The sequence below is a fragment of the Heterocephalus glaber genome, unplaced genomic scaffold, assembly GCF_053883595.1.
Source record: "Heterocephalus glaber isolate CG9 unplaced genomic scaffold, H.glaber_assembly_v1.0 deba00001553, whole genome shotgun sequence".
Lineage (NCBI taxonomy): Eukaryota > Metazoa > Chordata > Mammalia > Rodentia > Bathyergidae > Heterocephalus > Heterocephalus glaber.
The window spans coordinates 11,648,785-11,666,689 of NW_028258344.1; the positions used below are offsets into that span (position 1 = coordinate 11,648,785).

At 40.7% G+C, this 17,905-nt stretch overlaps 1 protein-coding gene across 21 annotated transcripts in view; it reads left to right on the forward strand.

Moving 5' to 3' along the window:
• The first annotated feature begins 271 nt into the window (after positions 1-271).
• Positions 272-17,905, forward strand: part of Cspp1 (centrosome and spindle pole associated protein 1) — a 142,098-nt gene continuing 124,464 nt past the window's right edge. For 19 of the 21 annotated variants that reach the window (XM_021256044.2, XM_021256051.2, XM_021256049.2 and 16 more), the window contains exon 1: positions 1,831-1,996. The gene's annotated coding sequence lies outside the window, so the exon portion shown is untranslated. Of the gene's footprint in view, positions 347-1,830; positions 1,997-17,905 lie in introns of those variants that run through there. The other 2 variants (XM_021256047.2, XM_021256045.2) reach the window with 2 other exon arrangements.

Consider the following 17,905-nt stretch of genomic DNA (forward strand, 5'->3'; position numbering starts at 1 on the left):
CAGTAAGTGCTGTAAAAAACAATTATTTTAATAGTCGGGGAGCGAATAATATTAGCCTTGTGGGTGAAGTGAGAATATACTGCCTTGGAAATGTGAATGTGTGAATTAGGACAAAAACAACGATTCGGTATGGTAATGGTATAGCCTTCCGTACCGGAAGAAAGTCATGGTAACGTTCTGCCAGAAACTGGAATTAGGAGTCTTTGTTTGTACTGCGCAGGCTCGTTTTCCGCCATGTTAAATGTGGGTGGAGCCTTTGACTAGGGAAAAAGTGTTTTTGTGTGGGTGTAGCTACCTAAAAAAGTTCCTTGAAAGACTGAAAAGATGTCTTGGGAAAAACTGAGATGTAAGTAGTTCTGGATGTTAGCTTTTAGAGAAGAGGATAAACATGTCATCTATTTTTGGTTTTTTTTTTTTTTTTTGGTACCGGGGATCGAACTCGGGTCCTTACGCTTGCGCGGCAGGCAGCGAAACCGCTGAGCTAAATCCCCGACCCTATATGGCATCTATTTTTAAATGATTGCACATGCGTAAATCCACACGGGCTGGAGAGGAGGCAGTGAACATGCGTGAATTGCTAAGGTCATAACTTTTGACGTATTTATAAAGTTAACATCTATATGTGTTATGAACTGTTCTTCTGAAAATATCCAGTACTCAGTTTTTATAATAGGCTCAAGTTCAGTCTTCACACCTGTGAACTGCCTTTACCCGCTGGTAGAATTCCTCCTAGAGTTTTTTATTCCAGCAATGCCAGTACATTAACTGGCTTAGCAATGAAGTATGTGTTCAGCATTGTTTGAAATGCTCTTCTTTGACATTTCTGCCAGGGAGCTCCTATTGACCTTTAAAAGCCCACCGCGAGATCTCTACCATGCATCTTTTCTGGACTCTTCTGAACTCTTTCCTGTAACTATACCTTCCATGGTGTCTCTAAAGCTCTTTAGCTGCTTTTATAACTGTTACCTTGGTTTGTACTAATGAATTTGTTTACGTGTAAATTTTCCTTTTCACTACAATTTTTGTGTTGTGTCTCTCACTGCTAGTGTATGGTGCATCGTGTAGTTAAAAGCAGAAATAGAATTAATGACTGCACACAACAGCGTATGGTTTAGACATTTAGTTCAGTTGGAGATTATTTGCCTTTATAACCACCTTGTAGGAGTCAGGAGTGGTGGTGCATGCCTGCAATCCCAGAAATCTAGAAGGCTGAGGGAGGAGAATCACAAGTTGGATCTCAGACAGGACATTTTAGCGACTTAGCAAGACCTCTCAAAATAAAAAATATAATGAGCTGGGGATGTGGCTCAATGGGTTCAATCCTCAATACAAAAGAAACCCCACAAAAACCAACAACAACCTTACAATGGAAGTTAGGATAAATTAGGATCCTTAGAATACATTAGTTACATCATTTTCACTCTCCTAGGAAGCTAAAAATCTCTTTTCTAGTGGTGGCATATGGCCACCCTGATTTAAACTGAATAAAATGTTGAATTTATAATGAAAGGCCAAGACACAATGTTGACCAGACTCCTGAGCTAGGAGCAATGACTTGGAGAAATATGCCACGACTTTCCCTCCTCTTTTTCCTTTCTTGGGTCAGACACTCTTCGTAGATCGGCCAGCCCGTGGGGGTGGGGTTCAGAGGGGCTGGAGCCGACGTAGTCTTGGCTGCCAAAATATAACCGTCTGAGCGCTGCAGAGGAACTAAGTGTCTGAACCCGCAAGGTTTGCCGGCGGCTGAACTGCAGTGCGGCCTCCGAGACTGCGAGAGGCGCCCTCTGCCACGTCTTTCCCAGCTGATCCGGTGGGGGCGGGGCCGCGCGTGGCGGTTGGCGAAGGGCGGGCAGAGGGTTTGGCCCGAGAGGCGGGGCCCCAGCGGGGCGGCTTGTCACAGTGTTCCCGCGCTGGGCGGCCGCGGACTCCTCTTCGGATTTTGGAGAGCTGCGCTAGATTATTGTGCGTTTCCCCGGCCCAGAGCCTGCTTTCCTGGGTAAGAGTCCGCCGGCCGCAGTTGGGGAGCAGGCCCGGCGGGGTGTGGTCTGAGGTCAGGCTGCCGCTGGAATACCTGGGGTTGAGGTCGCTTGGCGGCCCGGCCGGCGCGGTCCCGGAGTTACAGACGCTGGAGTTGGGGGTTTCGGTTGGGGGTCTCAAGCCTGCTGGGCAGGATGTGGGAGGTCCGGAAGTCACGGAGGTTGAGGTTCGGGGTATCTTGGCCGCCTCGCCGGGCGGTCACTACGAGGTTACGGGGTTTGGGTGCAGGTTCCTTGATAATGGGGTAGGGATGGTGCCGAGCTGTGCCCGAGTTACAGCGCCTGGGTCGCGAGATCCCGGGAGCTGTTCCGAGGGTGGTGTCTGGGATACAAAGGCCAGGGCTTCCTGTAGGTGGGTAGGGGTCTTGCACCGGCCGGCTGCAGTCCCTGCCCTGGTTACATGGTCTAGACTCCCGGGCCACTGCTGTCTTCGCCGGGTGGTGTGTTATTGAGAACCGGTTGCCTGACAACGCGCTGACGCTTTCTAGAATCAACCACTCCCAGCAGCGGAGACTAGCTCGCCCTAAGTCCGCGGAGGCCTGGCCGCAGCTACTAGGCTAAGCCTAGCCCAGCGTCTGTCTTCCTCCTCGGAAATGGTTAATGTTTAACATTTGCGTACTTGTGCGCCCAGGCACTGCTCCTAGCGCTTTGCTTTGCAAGTAAAAGTCTTCACGTAGAAGATCAATAACATTAGCATTGTAAGAGGAGTAGTGAACTCAACTATTATAATTTTACCTGGATATAAGCATTTTGGAATAAAAATATAGTCAAACTGTTATTATTGTCAATGATAGTTGTTCTTGTGGTTGAATCCCTGAGTAGCTTTTTATAGGATGTCATCTAAGGAAAATATATCACCATACAAGTGTGCCTATTATCATAGGTGGCTGGAGCATAAGAGAAGGGCAAATACCTGAATCAAAAGGTTATTACCATAAACAATATGTTGGAAGACCCATACAATTAGAGGGCATGAATACATTTTGAACACCAGAAAAGGAGCAGTAATAAATATCACAGTTACATAAAACCTTATTTATGTTCTTCCATGTACTTTGGTACCAAAACCATCTCTCTAATACTGTCTTGTTTATGCCACAGAAATTAAGCTTTTAAAGATGACCATTGCAGACATACTGCAATAACATTTTCAAAACTTAACAAAGTAAACATTTTATAATAACATATTTAGTGTTTAAACGTCAATGATAACCAATGTAATCAATTTATAATAACATTTAGAATTTAAACTTCAATGATAACCAATGTAATCATTTATAATAACATATTGAGACAATATTTGTTGTGGTGTGTCTCCCATAAGATTATAAAAATTACTAGGGGGTCCCTTTAGTGAATTAAGACCAGAATAATTATTTTCTGGGTGGCCGCTTTATTCACCAAAGGGAGTACCCACAGTCTCTATTTATTTTGACAAAGAATAAAAACATATGTATCTTCTTGTTTTACAACTGCTTATTGCAATTTGATTATTGCATGTAGGTGACAATACACATTACTTTTATAAAATAAATCTTGGTGGCACTTTGGCCAATTAGCAACCTGGGAAGGAGGGCATGCCTTTAATTTAATAACATTTATCTGTAAGCCAATTTAACAATAGGTGAATATCTTAAAAAAAAAATTTTTTTTTTAAAAGGTGAAAAGGAAAAAGGAAAAATAAAATTGAGCTCAACTGTACAGATAACAGACAAACATATAAGACAATTTATAAAATTAAAGTGCACTCAAATATATTTGGCCAAATTGAATTGTATATCCTTTTTATGATTATTAGATTTATAATTGTATGACTGGTCAAAAACTTTGGAATAGTCAATTAACAGAGATCTCTTGAGATTAGAATCAGAAGGAATGAAAGCACTTTTATACCTGTAAATATAAAAAGAGCATTTTGAAGTTGTCCCCCACCTTTATACATTTTTTACCATAAATCTATAATTATCATTCCTCTGGGAACATCATCCTGGACCCTGCCATGGATTTGTTGATTGTCACTGGTGAGGTGGGTCCCTGAGGTGCAGCTGGCTCATCGATTTCAGCCAGGGTGCTATCACTCATTCTGCGAGATGTTGGCAGTTCCACCAGCGTGACCCATGGTCTCACGTTCCGGGAGGGCAGCCACAAGTTTTTCTCATTATCTGTTAGGACACAGGTGAAACCTCTCCCCCAAGTAATTAAGGCAGCGGGGCCATTCCACTTACCTGTTTGGACATCTTTCCAAAGGACTTGTGGTTTTTGAGTCTTAACCATGCCATCCGTTTGCCAATGGAGCATAGCAGGTGGTTGTGTGGAACCTGCTACAGGATTCAAAAAATTGAGTACAAAAACAGCTAGATCTAAATGAGCTTGTGGAGGCAGCTGATTTCCTTGTGATTGTTTAAGCAATTGATGTTTGAGGGTGGCATGGGCCCTTTCTACTATGGCTTGTCCTTGTGGATTATACGGGATACCAGTACTATGCTTAACATGCCAAATAAAGAATTTTTGGATAAATTTATTAACATATGATGGACCATTGTCAGTTTTAATATTTTTGGGCACTCCCATGGCAGCAAAGGCAGACAAGCAGTGTTGAGCATGGTGACCTTTCTCACCAGAGTGACACGTGGCATGTATCATGTGTGAAAATGTATCTATAGAGACATGTACAAATCGAGACTTTCCAAAAGAGGGGACATGTGTCACATCCATCTGCCAAATCATATTGGCGGCTAGGCCTTGAGGGTTAGTTCCCTCAGGGGGAATGGGCAGTGGAATATGCTGGCACCTAGGACAAGCCATAACTATCTGTCGTGCCTGAGCTCGAGATAGCTGAAAATCATATTGTAGTGCCTTGGAGTTCTGATGGAAATAACTATGTGATTCCTTAGTGCCTGATCAAAAGCAGCAAGGAATCCTATAAGCTGATCTGTTTGTGCATTGCCATAGGAAAGTGGCCCAGAAAGGTTCGGATGTGATCGAATATGTCCAATATAAAAGGGAGCAGTTCTTTGACATATGGCCTTTTGTAATCTTAAAAACAAGTTTAAGAATTTGGGTTCTAAGGTAGAGCGGACCATAGCTCCTTCCAATCTTTGAGTCAAGCAAACTGCATAAAAGGAATCACTTAAAATTTTGAGAGGTTGGGAGGGAAAGTTTTCAATCACAAATAAAATGGCTAGCAACTCTGACCGCTGAGCAGAGAGACCAGGTGTAGGCAACACATAACTAAAGGAAGAGCTCCAAATTGCTGCTTGGCCCTTAGAGGAGCCATCAGTGAAATAGGTTGAGGCACCTTGCAATGGCTGAAATTGAGTAATCTTGGGGAGAATAAACTCATGTCGTGAAAAAAGCTGAAACAGAGGATCACTAGGGTAATGATTATCTATGTGTCCAATGAAATCTGCAAAGGCTACTTGCCAATATAAAGCAGTCTGTAGCAGCATCTGCATTTGATCCTTATCAATTGGGATAATGATGAAATGAGGGTCAGCACCAAATAATTGTCGGGTACGATTACGTCCCAAGGAAACTATTTTTGCAATTTGTTCTAGATATAATTGTAGAGATTTCACTAACTGGTTAGATAAAAACAACCATTCCATGGGAAAGACCCGTTTCTCATACCATTGCCCTATCAAGCCTGTAGGTGAGTGGGGGGTGTTAAGTACAAACAAATAAACTGGATAATCAGAGTTGATACGAAAAACCTGACGGTTATGTATGTTTTGTTCTATTAATTGTAACTCCTTTTGTGCCTCCAGAGTTAATTTTTGAGGGGAATTAAGATCAGAATCTCCCTATAATATTTGTACAAATTCTGCAATTGAAAAGTTGCTATCCCTATCTTAGGCCTAATCCAATTAATATCACCTAATAATTTTTGAAAATCATTTAATGTTTTTAATTTGTCTGTCCTAAATTGTATCTTTTGTGGCTTAACCGATCGTTCTGATAACAAGGTACCCAGGTAAATATAAGGCTCAGATAGTTGAACTTTTTCAGGTGCTATGCACAATCCAAAACGCACTAAATCCTTCTTTGCAACAGCAAAGGCCTGTAAAAGTAGCTGTTGTGTATTTGCAGAGATTAGTATGTCATCCATATAATGTGTTAAATATACAGTAGGGAATAATTTACGAGTAGCTTGAAGAGCCTGTACTACAAAAAGCTGACACAATGTGGGGCTGTTAGCCATTCCTTGAGGCAACACAGTCCACTGAAAGTGCTTCATCGGTTCTTTAAAATTCGTGCTAGGTACCGAAAAGGCAAATCGAGGTTGGTCACTTGGCCACAAAGGAATGTTAAAGAAGCAGTCTTTTAAATCTATAATTATAAGCGGCCACTTCTGGGGGATTGCCACTGGGTTTGGTAAGCCAGGTTGCAGTGCCCCCATTGGAATGAGGCTTGCATTAACTGCACGTAAGTCCTGGAGCAAACACCATTTGCCTGACCTTTTAGGAATAACAAAGATAGGTGTGTTCCAAGGGCTCACAGATGGTTCTAAATGCCCCTTGTTAACTTGTTCTGATATGAGTTGTTGTAGAATGGTTAGTTTCTCCTGTGGTAGGGGCCATTGATTAACCCAAATGGGATCATTTGATTTCCATTGTAAAGGCAAGGCTGCCTTGGGTGGAGAAACTTCTTCAATAGCCCCAACTAAAAATTTTGCTCATATCCAATTCCAAAGCGATTATTTTTTTGTTTCTGTTCTGTAGGCTGTGTTGTTCCCTGAAGTTGCTTGCCCAATCCTTTTCCTGGTTCATATCCCATTTTAGACATCATCTGTTGGCCCGGTGAAGTTTCAGGGGGCAAAGTAGTCACTACAATTCTCCATTCTTCCAACAAATCTCTGCCCCATAAGTTTACAGGTATGGAAGCTATGTAAGGAGAAATATATCCCAGTTGACCATCAGGCCCTTCATAAGGCAGAGGAATGGAGCTTTGTAAAACTTGTTGGGAAGCGCCAAGGCCTACCAGAGATGTTTTAGTTGGTTTTTTCCCCCAAGATCGATGGCCAAAAACACGTGCCAATCACGGACCTGTCAGTGCCTGTGTCTATCAATCCTGTAAAGAATTTACCGTTCAATTTAATTTTGCACATGGGGCAGTTTTTGGAAATCTCTTGGGTGAAATAAATCTCTTCTTGAGGAATTTCTGGCTGAGGATCCTCTTGGGAATTTTTAAGGCTAACATTATTTAATTGTGGTTTAGGCAAGAGCAATAATTGTGCAATATAATCTCCTTGTTCTATTACCCAAAGTCCTGTGGAACTAACAGGAATACATAATTCAGAGGTACAATCAGAATCAACAATAGCTGGAATAACAGTAATGCTTTTCAAAGTTAGAGAGAATTTTCCAAGTATCAAGCCAATGGTTCCAGGGGGTGGGGGTCCATGAATTCCTGTGGGGACAGATACCGGAGTCTCAACTCCCAGTAGGTGAACTCTCTGAGCAGCAGGAAGATCTATTCCTGAGCTCCCCAGTGTTCCCCTGATGAGGGAAGAAATGTTCCTCCAGACACCCATGCTGTCTGGTTTTGTACTTGTGCATGGGTCTGAACTGGGTACTGCTGATTCAGGGGGACTGGAGCCTGCTGGTCCTGATCTATAGTTTTCTGGGCCCAATTTCCATTTTCCTCGCAGCAGTGTGCCATCCTTATCATATTTGGAGTGGGAGGCTTTAGCCCAGTGAATGCCTTTTCGACAGCGAGGGCAAAGGCCAGGTGGTAACTTATTTTCTCTGGATGTCTGACCTAGTGGCTCTGGGTCAGCTTGTAAAGCCCCTTTCATTTTGCAGTTTTTTCTGAGATGCCCCAATTTTCCACAATTAAAACATTTTAAATCACTCTGTGTACCGCGTAAATGTTGGGAGATGGCTTGAGCCATCAGAGCCGCATTATATAAAGGAGACCCACTATTCTGGCATGCCTTAATATATGCTCCAAGATCTTTAGAATAGTGAACAGGATTTATTGCCTGTTTGCAATCCATATTAGCATTTTCATAGGCTAGCTGTAAGATCAGGATGTCTGCTGCCTGGGAATTAGAAATCTGTCTCCTAACAGTTTGTTGTAATCTTGCTACAAATTCTGTGTAAGTCTCCACCGGCCCTTGCATGATTTGAGTAAAAGATTTCGTTGGCGCACCGTCAACTGGCACAGAAGCCCAAGCCCTCCGCAGGAGGTCCTCTAGCTGGTGTAAGAGTAATGCTGGGCAACAGGCCTGCCTGCTTAAATCCGAAAAGTCACCTGTGCCCAATAACATGTCGATAGTAACGTCTCTCGACTGAGCATCTCCCTGAGCATTTTTATGAGCCTGTTCCCTGATTAAAGAACGAAGTTCCACCTCAAAGTGGAGATACTGAGTTGGGGATAGGCACATTTTGCAAGATGAAAAACATCATGAGGAACCAGAGAATAAGTCTGAAGCACATTGTTCAACAAACCCACTGTATAGGGGCTTTGGACACCATTAGTTAGCACACTCTGCCTGAGCTCCTTTAGGATGTTAAAATCAAATGAGGCGTGAACATACATGTCCACCTCTGAGTTGTCAGGATCAGGCAAAACTGAGACAGGACAGCACAAAGGGTCTCCCACTGCCTTGCCTGATGTCACAGCCTCTTGCAGGGCACGGCAATAGGGAGTGGCCCCAGAAGAGGGCTTCACAAGAGGGGCAGCTAGACCTTTGTGAGATGGCTGAGGGGCTAGAGAGTTAGGGTCTTCCTCAGCACGCTGTGGTGGTGGAGCAAAAGCCGCAGTGAGATGAAAGCAAACCGGAGAAGAAACCGAACAAGCGGAAACCTGGACAGAAGGGTTGGTGGGAGGAGGGGCAGCCGAGGTCTCCTGAACTGACTGAGAGAATCTGAGAGCAGAGCGGACTGAGGCCCAAGTGGGGAGCGTTCAAGGGGAGAGACGATCACCCCTTCGCTGAGCCTCACGGAGAACGGTACCTACACGTTTCCATGCTATTAAGTTAGTTGTCCCTTCCTGGGGAGAAGATGGGACGTACATTTGTATGTCTTTTAACAAATCTATCACAGCATCCTTAGGTACTGGGTACATAGCTTGCTTTAACAGCGACTTAAGTAATTTGGCAAAGTTATGCTGTTCTGTTGACAGAGACTGACCCATAGTTGTAGCTCAGCAAAGATAGAAAATAACGCCCAGCTGGACACACTTACCACCAGTGTCCCTCGTCCGAATCCAGAAATCGTCCTGGGAGATCCGTGTGCTGTCTCTCTTACTCCAAGTTTGTCTTGCGGGTGAGTTCATCCCGGATCCGATTCACATCCACGTTGGGCGCCAAATGTAGGGGACAGGGGAAGGGGACGTTACCAGAACCTCTGCAGTGAGTCCTGGTCTCCTGCGAGCCACGGCAGCACATGGCGAATTACAGGAAAGGTAGAAAAATGAGACTGAGAAGAAGCTGAGCTTTGGGTCTGATCAGTGCTGCTCTGGGCACCAAAGACAAAAGCCCCCAGCTTACTGCACCTTTTATTCAGTACATCCACCTTTTTATTCAGTACATCGGGAGAAACAAATGTAACAAATGAAATATGGAGTTCAATAGTTCACATTGGGATAAACAAGGTGTAACAAAAGGCTTGCAGAGAGTTCAGTACATCCTGGGTAAATAAGATGTTAACAGTTCAAGAACAATGAGGAACTGAGGAGATGTTTGTTCTCCCAGGGTGTTTTTAGCTCCCAGGATGTTTCTTGTCCTGGAGAATCACAGCATCACTGGATCACTGAAGTCTCAGTTGTGACCGGAGGCCAAACTGGAGTTATTCTGTAGCTGGGCTGTAGGCAAGAGAACTAGGCTAACCAAATGATTTCACCCTAAAATTATGTAGCATTGCTCCCAACAAGTGATGTTATGATGGATCTAGATAGTAACAAATATTTCATGTGCAAGCACAGATAAACATGAACATTGTCTAAGCCAGCAGTCCCCAACCTTTCTGGCATCAGGGACTGGTTTTGTGAAGGACAATTTTTCCATAGACGGTCTTGAGGGATAGTTTCAGGATGATTCAATCACATTACATTTATTGTGCACTTTATTATTATTACATTGTAAAATATAATAAAATAACTATACACCACACCATAATGCAGGATCAGGTAAATAAAATAATGAGTCGGCCATGTGGAGACTAAAATAAGTGTTGGATTCTGTCTAAAACCCTGCCACCATATGCAGCCTTTCACTTGCCATTCACTGATAAGATTTTGATATGAGCCTAGGAGCAATTGATTTATTATATTTCTGTGCAGTCAAATCTCTGCTAATATTAACATGTATTTGTAGCCTTTCCTTAGGGACAGTGTCCCTGCCTCAGATCCACCTCAGATCATCAGTCATTAGATTCTCATAAGGAGGGGGTAACCTAGATCACATGAATGTGCAGTTCATAGTAGGCTTTGTGCTCCTATGAGAATCTAATACCATTACTGATCTGACAGGAGGTGGGCCTCAGGTGGTATTGTGAGCCATGGGAAACAGCTGTAAGTACAGACAAAGCTTCACTCTGCCTGGCTTCACTCTCTCCCTCCCATTGTGCCCCGTGGTTCCTAACTGGCCCCTGAGTGGTACCTCTGTAAACCACAAAGTATCATTCCTTCTCCTAGGTGATAGGAATGACCTGTGCTTCTTTACAGGTGTAACCTTATGCTATTGGTAAATTTATTAAGATGTCCAATCATATAGCTGTATGGGGTAGTGCACGCTTGCAATCCCAGCACTTGGGAAGCAGAGGCAGGAGGATCACTGCAAGTTTGAGGCCAGCCTGGGATAAATAGCGAGACCCTGTCTTAAAAAACAAACCAAAAAAGGATGTCCAATCATATAATCAATACCACTTCCTGACAGCAAATCTTTGCTTTCTTAAATTTTCCTGCCAGTCACCCAATACAAACTCTAATCATACAAGTCTTTTCCAGCAGTTTCTTACTAAAATACCCAGGGGTTACCTATGGTGTATGTTTTCAGTGCATCCTTCAATGCAAAGAGTATTTAATCCAATTTGCTTATAGTAGTGTTTCTGGTGGTCTTTGGCTCAAAGTTATCACCAGAAGAAAGCTTATTACTGGTAGTAACTTACTTTTCATTTTAATGTTAAAGCTGCTATAATTGAATCCGGTCAGATAGTGGGTCAAAGTTAGAAATAATTAAAAATATAGTTCTAACAGTGCAGGAGGGTAAGGAAGGAAGATTGCAAGTTTGAGATCAGCCTGTGCAATTTAATGAGGCTTTGCCTCAAAATAAAAAGGGTTAGGCACTTGGGAGGCTGAAGCAGAAGGATTGCTGTGAATTTGAGGCCAGCATAGGCTGTATAGTGGGTTCAAGGCCAGCCTGGACTGCATTGGGAGACTCTGTCTAAAAAAAGGGGTTAGGGATATAGTTCTGTAGCCTCAGTACTGAGGTTATATGATATCTATCTCGCATTTTAGTAATGGGATGTGCTGTACTCACTACCATGGTTTAAAATTGTATTTTAGTACCATGGTTAATATTACTTAAAAGCAATTGTAGAATTTGTAATAATTGATAGTAAAGAAAAAATATAAGTATTAATAAATTCAAGAGGGAGAGCTTTCAAATTCTGGTTAATCAACATTTAAATGAGCATCCTAAATTAATAATTGCTAATAGGATTATATTAGCAATTCTTCAGTGTGGAAGAAGCTTGTTACTTTTTTCTTTTGATTAATGACTGCGTATAGTCACTGTAATTGTTGCTGAGACTATACCTGGCATCCATAGTTTAAAGGAGGAGAGGCTTATTTGGGCTCACAGTTTTAGAATTTTTAGTCCATGGTTGGCATGGTAGAAGGGTCTGCTGTGGACGAAAGCTGCTCAGGTCTTGGTGGCCAGGAAGCGGAGAGAGGATAGTGGAGCCTGGGAGGGAGATGTACTCTTCCAGGTCATGCCCTTAAAAACCCACCTGCAACCATGGCCCACCTCCTAACAGCAAGTCAGCTGTAGCACTCATAATCCAGTCACCTTCCCAAAGCCCCACTTCTGCACACTTGAGACTTTTGGTGGACAATCTAGATCTAGACCATAACAGTGTTTCTGCTTAAGTTCTGTGTAATATCCTATAGCGAAATATATGCATTATCTCATCACTTTTATTTCTGTCATATATATTTAATGTATTATTTATTTATTTATTTGGTACTGGGGGTCGAACTCGGGACCTAGCACTTGCGAGGCAGGCACCAGAACCACTGAGCCAAATCCCTGGCAGTCATATGTATTTAAGAAAAGTAGAATTTTAAGCGATTTTTTTTTAATGAAAACTTATTTGCTATTGAGCTATTTTGAATATTTATAGGGAAACTCTTTCATGACAATTAGCAAATTAACAGTGACTGAAATATAATAACTTTTGTTGGTTTGGGATATAATTTGGTAAAGCTATACTTTAAAATTAATCTTCTTTTTGGAATTAATGACATGAAGTTTACATTATGTATTGCTTCACTGATAACAGTTTCAACTTTTCTTCTTTCTGATACTGGAGATCGAATTCAGATATGCTTTGCTACTGAGATATATCCCCACCTTTTTGATTTTTTTTTTTGAGACAAGGTCTCTTTAATTTGTACAGGCTGGTCTAGAACTTGCGATCTTTTTGCTTTAGCCCCAAGTAGCTGGGAGTATAGGCATGTGCACTACACTCAGGCTCAACATACTGCTTTCGGTAAAGCGTTGATTTCTACATTTTTACAAATTCTCATTTCCCAAATGTGAAAATCACTAGGCACTCTTTTTTTCTTTAAATCTTTTGCATTTGAAATTATTTATCAGTTTTTTAAAATTTCTTCCTTCTTTTCCTCCATTAAGTATATTGACCAGGTCTTTTTTTGTTGTTGTTGTTCTTTTATTGGTACATTTTAGGTATACAATTCGTTTACATTTATCATTGGGTGCTTGTACCTGTACATGATATATCTTGGTTCTTATTTTTTTTCCCTCATTACCTGTGCACCCTTCACCCCCTCCACCCTTCTCTATTTACATAGATTTCATTTCCATTCTTTTTTCTTTTCTCATAGTTTTTCCTTGCCCTCTTTTCCTTTCCCCTTCCCCTCCCTTCACTCCTTTGTCTTTGGACCTTTTTTCCTATTTCAGATTATCAATTATTCATTTTAATCATTTTAACCCTTGTTTACACTATCAGTTTCTCACACTAGTGAAACTATTCAGTATTTACACATGTGTGTCCTATTTATTTCACTTAAGAGTATGGCCTTGATATGCATCCTTTTGGCTGTAAATGACTAGCTTTTCATTCTTTATGGCGTAGTACTCCATTTTATAAAAAAACTACATTTTCCTTATCCAGTTTCCAATTGATGGGCACTTGGGCTGCTTCCAAGCTTTAGCTATTACAAACTGTGCCGGTATGAACATGGGTACACATATATCACTGTGATATGATTCTTTTAATTCTTTTGGGAAGATACCCAGCAGGGGAATAGCTGGGTCAAATGGGACCTCTAGTTCTAGTTCTTTGAGGTATCTCCATACTGACTTCCACAGTGGTTGCACCAGTCTGCACTCCCACCAGCAATGGAGAAGGGTTCCTTTCTCCCCACAACCTTGCCAGCATTTGTTATTTGTTGATTTCTTGACAGCAGTGATCCTTTCTGGGGTGAGGTGGAATCTCAGTGTTGTTTTCATCTGCATCTCTCGAGTGACGAGTGATGTTGAACATTTTTTCATATATTTGTTTGCTGCTTTTACTTCCTTGTCTGAGAAATGTCTGTTCATTTCAGATGCCCATTTTTGAATTGGGTCTTTGAATTTGGAGGGTCTGATTTTTTTCAATTCTTTATATATTCTAGATAGTAGTCCTTTGTCTGAGGTACAGCTGCTAAAATTTTTTTCCCATATTGTAGGTTGTCTCTTAGCTCTGTTGGTGGTTTCTCTTGCAGTGCAGAAGCTTTTTAATAAGATGAGATCCCAGTTGTTGATTCTTTCTGCTAGTTCCCATACTACTGAGGTTTTGTTTATGAAGTCTTTTCCTATGCCAGTGTCTTCAAGAGTTCTACCTAACTTATCTTCCAGCAAGTTTAGTGTTTCTGTTTTAATATTTATATCTTTAATCCACTTCGATCTTAGTTTAGTGCATGGTGATAGGTATGGGTCTAGTTTCAATCTTTGGCAGGTTGAAATCCAGTTTTTCCAACACCATTTATTAAATAGGCTATCTTTCCTCCAATGATGGTGGTTGGCTCCTTTGTCAAAGATGAGGTGGCTGAGGATGTCTGGAGTTGTTTCTGCATCTTCTAATCTACTCCACTGATTCTCAGGTCTGTTCCTTTGCCAGTACCATGCTGTTTTTATCACAGTAGCTTTGTAGTATAGTTTCAAGTTGGGGATTGTGATACCCACAGCCATGTCTCTGTTGCTTAGAATTGCTTTTGCTATTCTAGGTCTCTTCTGGTTCCAAATGAGTTTTTGGATTGTTTTCTCTAGTTCTGTGAAGTATATTGTTGGAATTTCAGTTGGCATTGCATTTAATCTATATAGTAGTTTTGGAAGTATGGCCATTTTCACTATATTGGTTCTTCCTACCCAGGAACAAGGGATGTCTTTCCATTTTCTTGTATCCTCTTCGATCTCTTTTTTCAGAGTGCTGTAGTTTTCAGTGTAGAGGTCCTTTGCTTCCTTTGTTAGACTGATTCCTAGATATTTCATTTTTTTGGATGCTATTGTAAAAGGAATGGTTTCCCTAATTTCTCTCTCAGTGAGTCTGTTATTTGTGTACAAGAAGGTGATTGTGTTTTGAGTGTTGACCTTATATCCAGCTACTCTACTGAAGCTGTCAATTAAGTCTAGAAGTCTTCTCGTGGAGTTTTTTGGGTCTTCTATGTAAAGTATCATATCATCAGCAAATAATGACAGTTTCACTTCTTCCTTTCCTATCTTTATTCCTTTTATTTCTTTCTCTTGTCTAATTGCTATGGCTAATGTTTCCAGAACTATATTGAACAGTGGTGATAGTGGGCACCCTTGTCTTGTTCCTGATTTTAGCGTGAAAGTTTTCAGTTTTTGACTATTTAGTATGATGTTGGCTGTTGGTTTTTTATAGATAGCCTTAATCAGGTTAAGATAAAGACCTTCTATTCCAATTTTCTGTAGGGTTTTTATCATGAATGGTGCTGGATTTTGTCGAATGCTTTTTCTGCATCTATTGAGATGATCATATGGTTTTTGTCCTTGACTCTGTTAATATAATGTATTACATTTATTGATTTACGAATGTTGAGCCATCCTTGCATCCCTGGGATAAATCCAACTTGGTCAGGGTGTATGATCTTCTTGATGACCCTCTGTATTCTCTTTGTCTGTATCTTGTTGAGGATTTTTGCATCTATGTTCATTAGGGAGATTTGCCTGTAGTTCTCTTTTTGGGTTGTGTCTTTCCCTGGTTTTGGAATCAAAGTAACACTTGCTTCCAGGAATGAATTTGGAAGTATTGCTTCCCTTTCAATTTCTTTGATGAGTTTAAAGAGCAATGGCATTAGTTCTTCTTTAAATGTCTTATAAAATTCAGCAGTGAAGCCATCAGGACCTGGGTTTTTCTTTGTTGGTAAATATTTTATTACGTTTTCAGTTTCACTCATTGTAATTGGGGTGTTTAGAATTTCTGTATCTTCTTCATTTAACTTTGCCAATTCGTATGTATCTAGGAATCTGCCCATTTCTTCTGTGTTTTCCATTTTATTGGAGTAGAGGTTCTTGAAGTAGGTATTGATAATCCTCTGGATTTCTGTTGGATCTGTTGTGACTTCACCTTTTTCATTCTTAATTGCACGTATTTGTGCCTTTTCTTTCCTTCTTTTGCTAAGGTTGTCTAAAGGTTTATCGATTTTATTTATTCTTTCAAAAAACCAACTCTTTGATTCATTGATTTTTTTGTGTTGTTCTCTTAGTCTCCATTGCATTGATTTCTCCCCTAATCTTCATAATTTCCTCTCTTGTATGAGCTTTGGATTCATTATGCTTTTCTTTTTCTAGGAGCTTGGGGTTCTGCATTAGGTTATTTATCTGAGTTTTCTCTGTTTTCCTAATATGGGCATTCACTGCTATGAATTTCCTGCTTAGAACTGCTTTCATTGTGTCCCGTAGATTCCTGTATGTTGTACTGGCATTTTCATTTACTTGTAGAAACTGTTTAATTTCTTTTTTAATTACTTCTGTGACCCATTGGTTGTTCAAGAGGGTGTTATCCAGTTTCCATGTGTTTGTTGGGGTTTTGTGGTTTCTTATGTTATTGATCTCCAATTTTATTGCACTATAGTCTGATAATATACAGGGGGTAACTTCAGTTCTTTTACATTGACTTAGATATGTCCTATGAGCTAGCATGTGGTCTATTCTGGAGAATGACCCGTGTGCAGCCGAAAAGAATGTGTATTCCGATTTTGTGTGGTGGAACACTCTAAACATCTATTAAGTCCATTTGTTCAATAGTTTGGTTCAGTTCTAGAATTTCCTTGTTAACTTTTTGTCTAGATGATCTGTCTATTTGTGATAGTGGGGTATTGAGGTCCCCCACTACAATTGTGTTAATGTTTATTTGGTTTTTCATGTCTATTAATATTTGTTTTGTGTAGTTGGGGGCATTTATATTTGTTGCATATATATTTAGGATTGTCATCTCTTCCTCTTGGATTGTTCCCTTTACAAGGATGTAGTGACCATCTTTGTCTCTCTCAATTAGTTTTGGTTTGAAATCTACTTTGTCTGCAAATAAGATTGGTACCCTTGCTTTTTTCTGGGTTCCTATTGCGTAGAGAGCTGTTTTCCATCCTTTTACTTTCAGTCTATGTATTTCCTTTTGAGTTAGGTGTGTTTCTTGTATGCAGCATATTGGTGGACTTTGGTTCTTAATCCATTCTGTCAGTCTATTTTCTTTTGATTGGTGAATTGAGGCCTTTAACATTGATGGTTATAATTGATAGATATTGATTTATCCTTGTCGTGATGGTTTACTTTTGTTGGCTCTTTTATTTCTTATTTTTCCCCCCTTTCCCTTTAGTGTCTTGTCTTGCCTGGTGGCTTCCCTCTGTTGGGCCTCATGGAGTTGTGACCTTCATTGCTTTTTTCTAGGATATTGTTTAGAATTGTTTGTAGTGTTGGTTTGGTGTTCATGAAGTTTCTCAGGTGTTCTTTGTTGTGGAAGTATCTAATTTCCCCATCGATTTTGAAAGATAATTTTGCAGGATACAACAGTCTAGGTTGGAAGTTATTTTCTTTTAGGGCTTGAAATACTTCACTCCAGGCTCTCTTTGATTTGAGGGTTTGTGTTGAGAAGTCTGCTGTGATTCTGATGGGCTTTCCTTTGTAGGTGATTTATTTCTTTTCTCTAACTGCCTGTAGGATTTTGTTTTTCTGTTGGGTTTCTGGGATCTTGACTATTATATGTCTAGATGTAGATTTTTTTTTGATCATGGCTAGTTGGAGTTCTATATGCCTCACTTATCTGTATGTCCAATTCTCCACCTCTGTCTAGGAAGTTTTCCACTATTACTTCTGTGAACAGTTTTTTTTATGTCAATTGTGCTTTCTCCTGTGTTTTCATGGACTCCTATCAATCTTATGTTATTCTTCTTTGCATCGTCTAGCAGTTGTTGGATTGATTTCTTGTGGTCCCTTACTATTTTTAAGAAATCTCTATTTTCATGGTCTCTAACCGCGATCCTGTCTTCTATATCTGATATTCTATCTTAAGATTCCCTTAATCTATTGTGGATAGTTTCAGTGGAGTTTTTGATCTCCTGAATATCTGTTTGAATCTGTTTCATGGTTTCCATTTCTTTCTTATGCTGGGTATTCATGG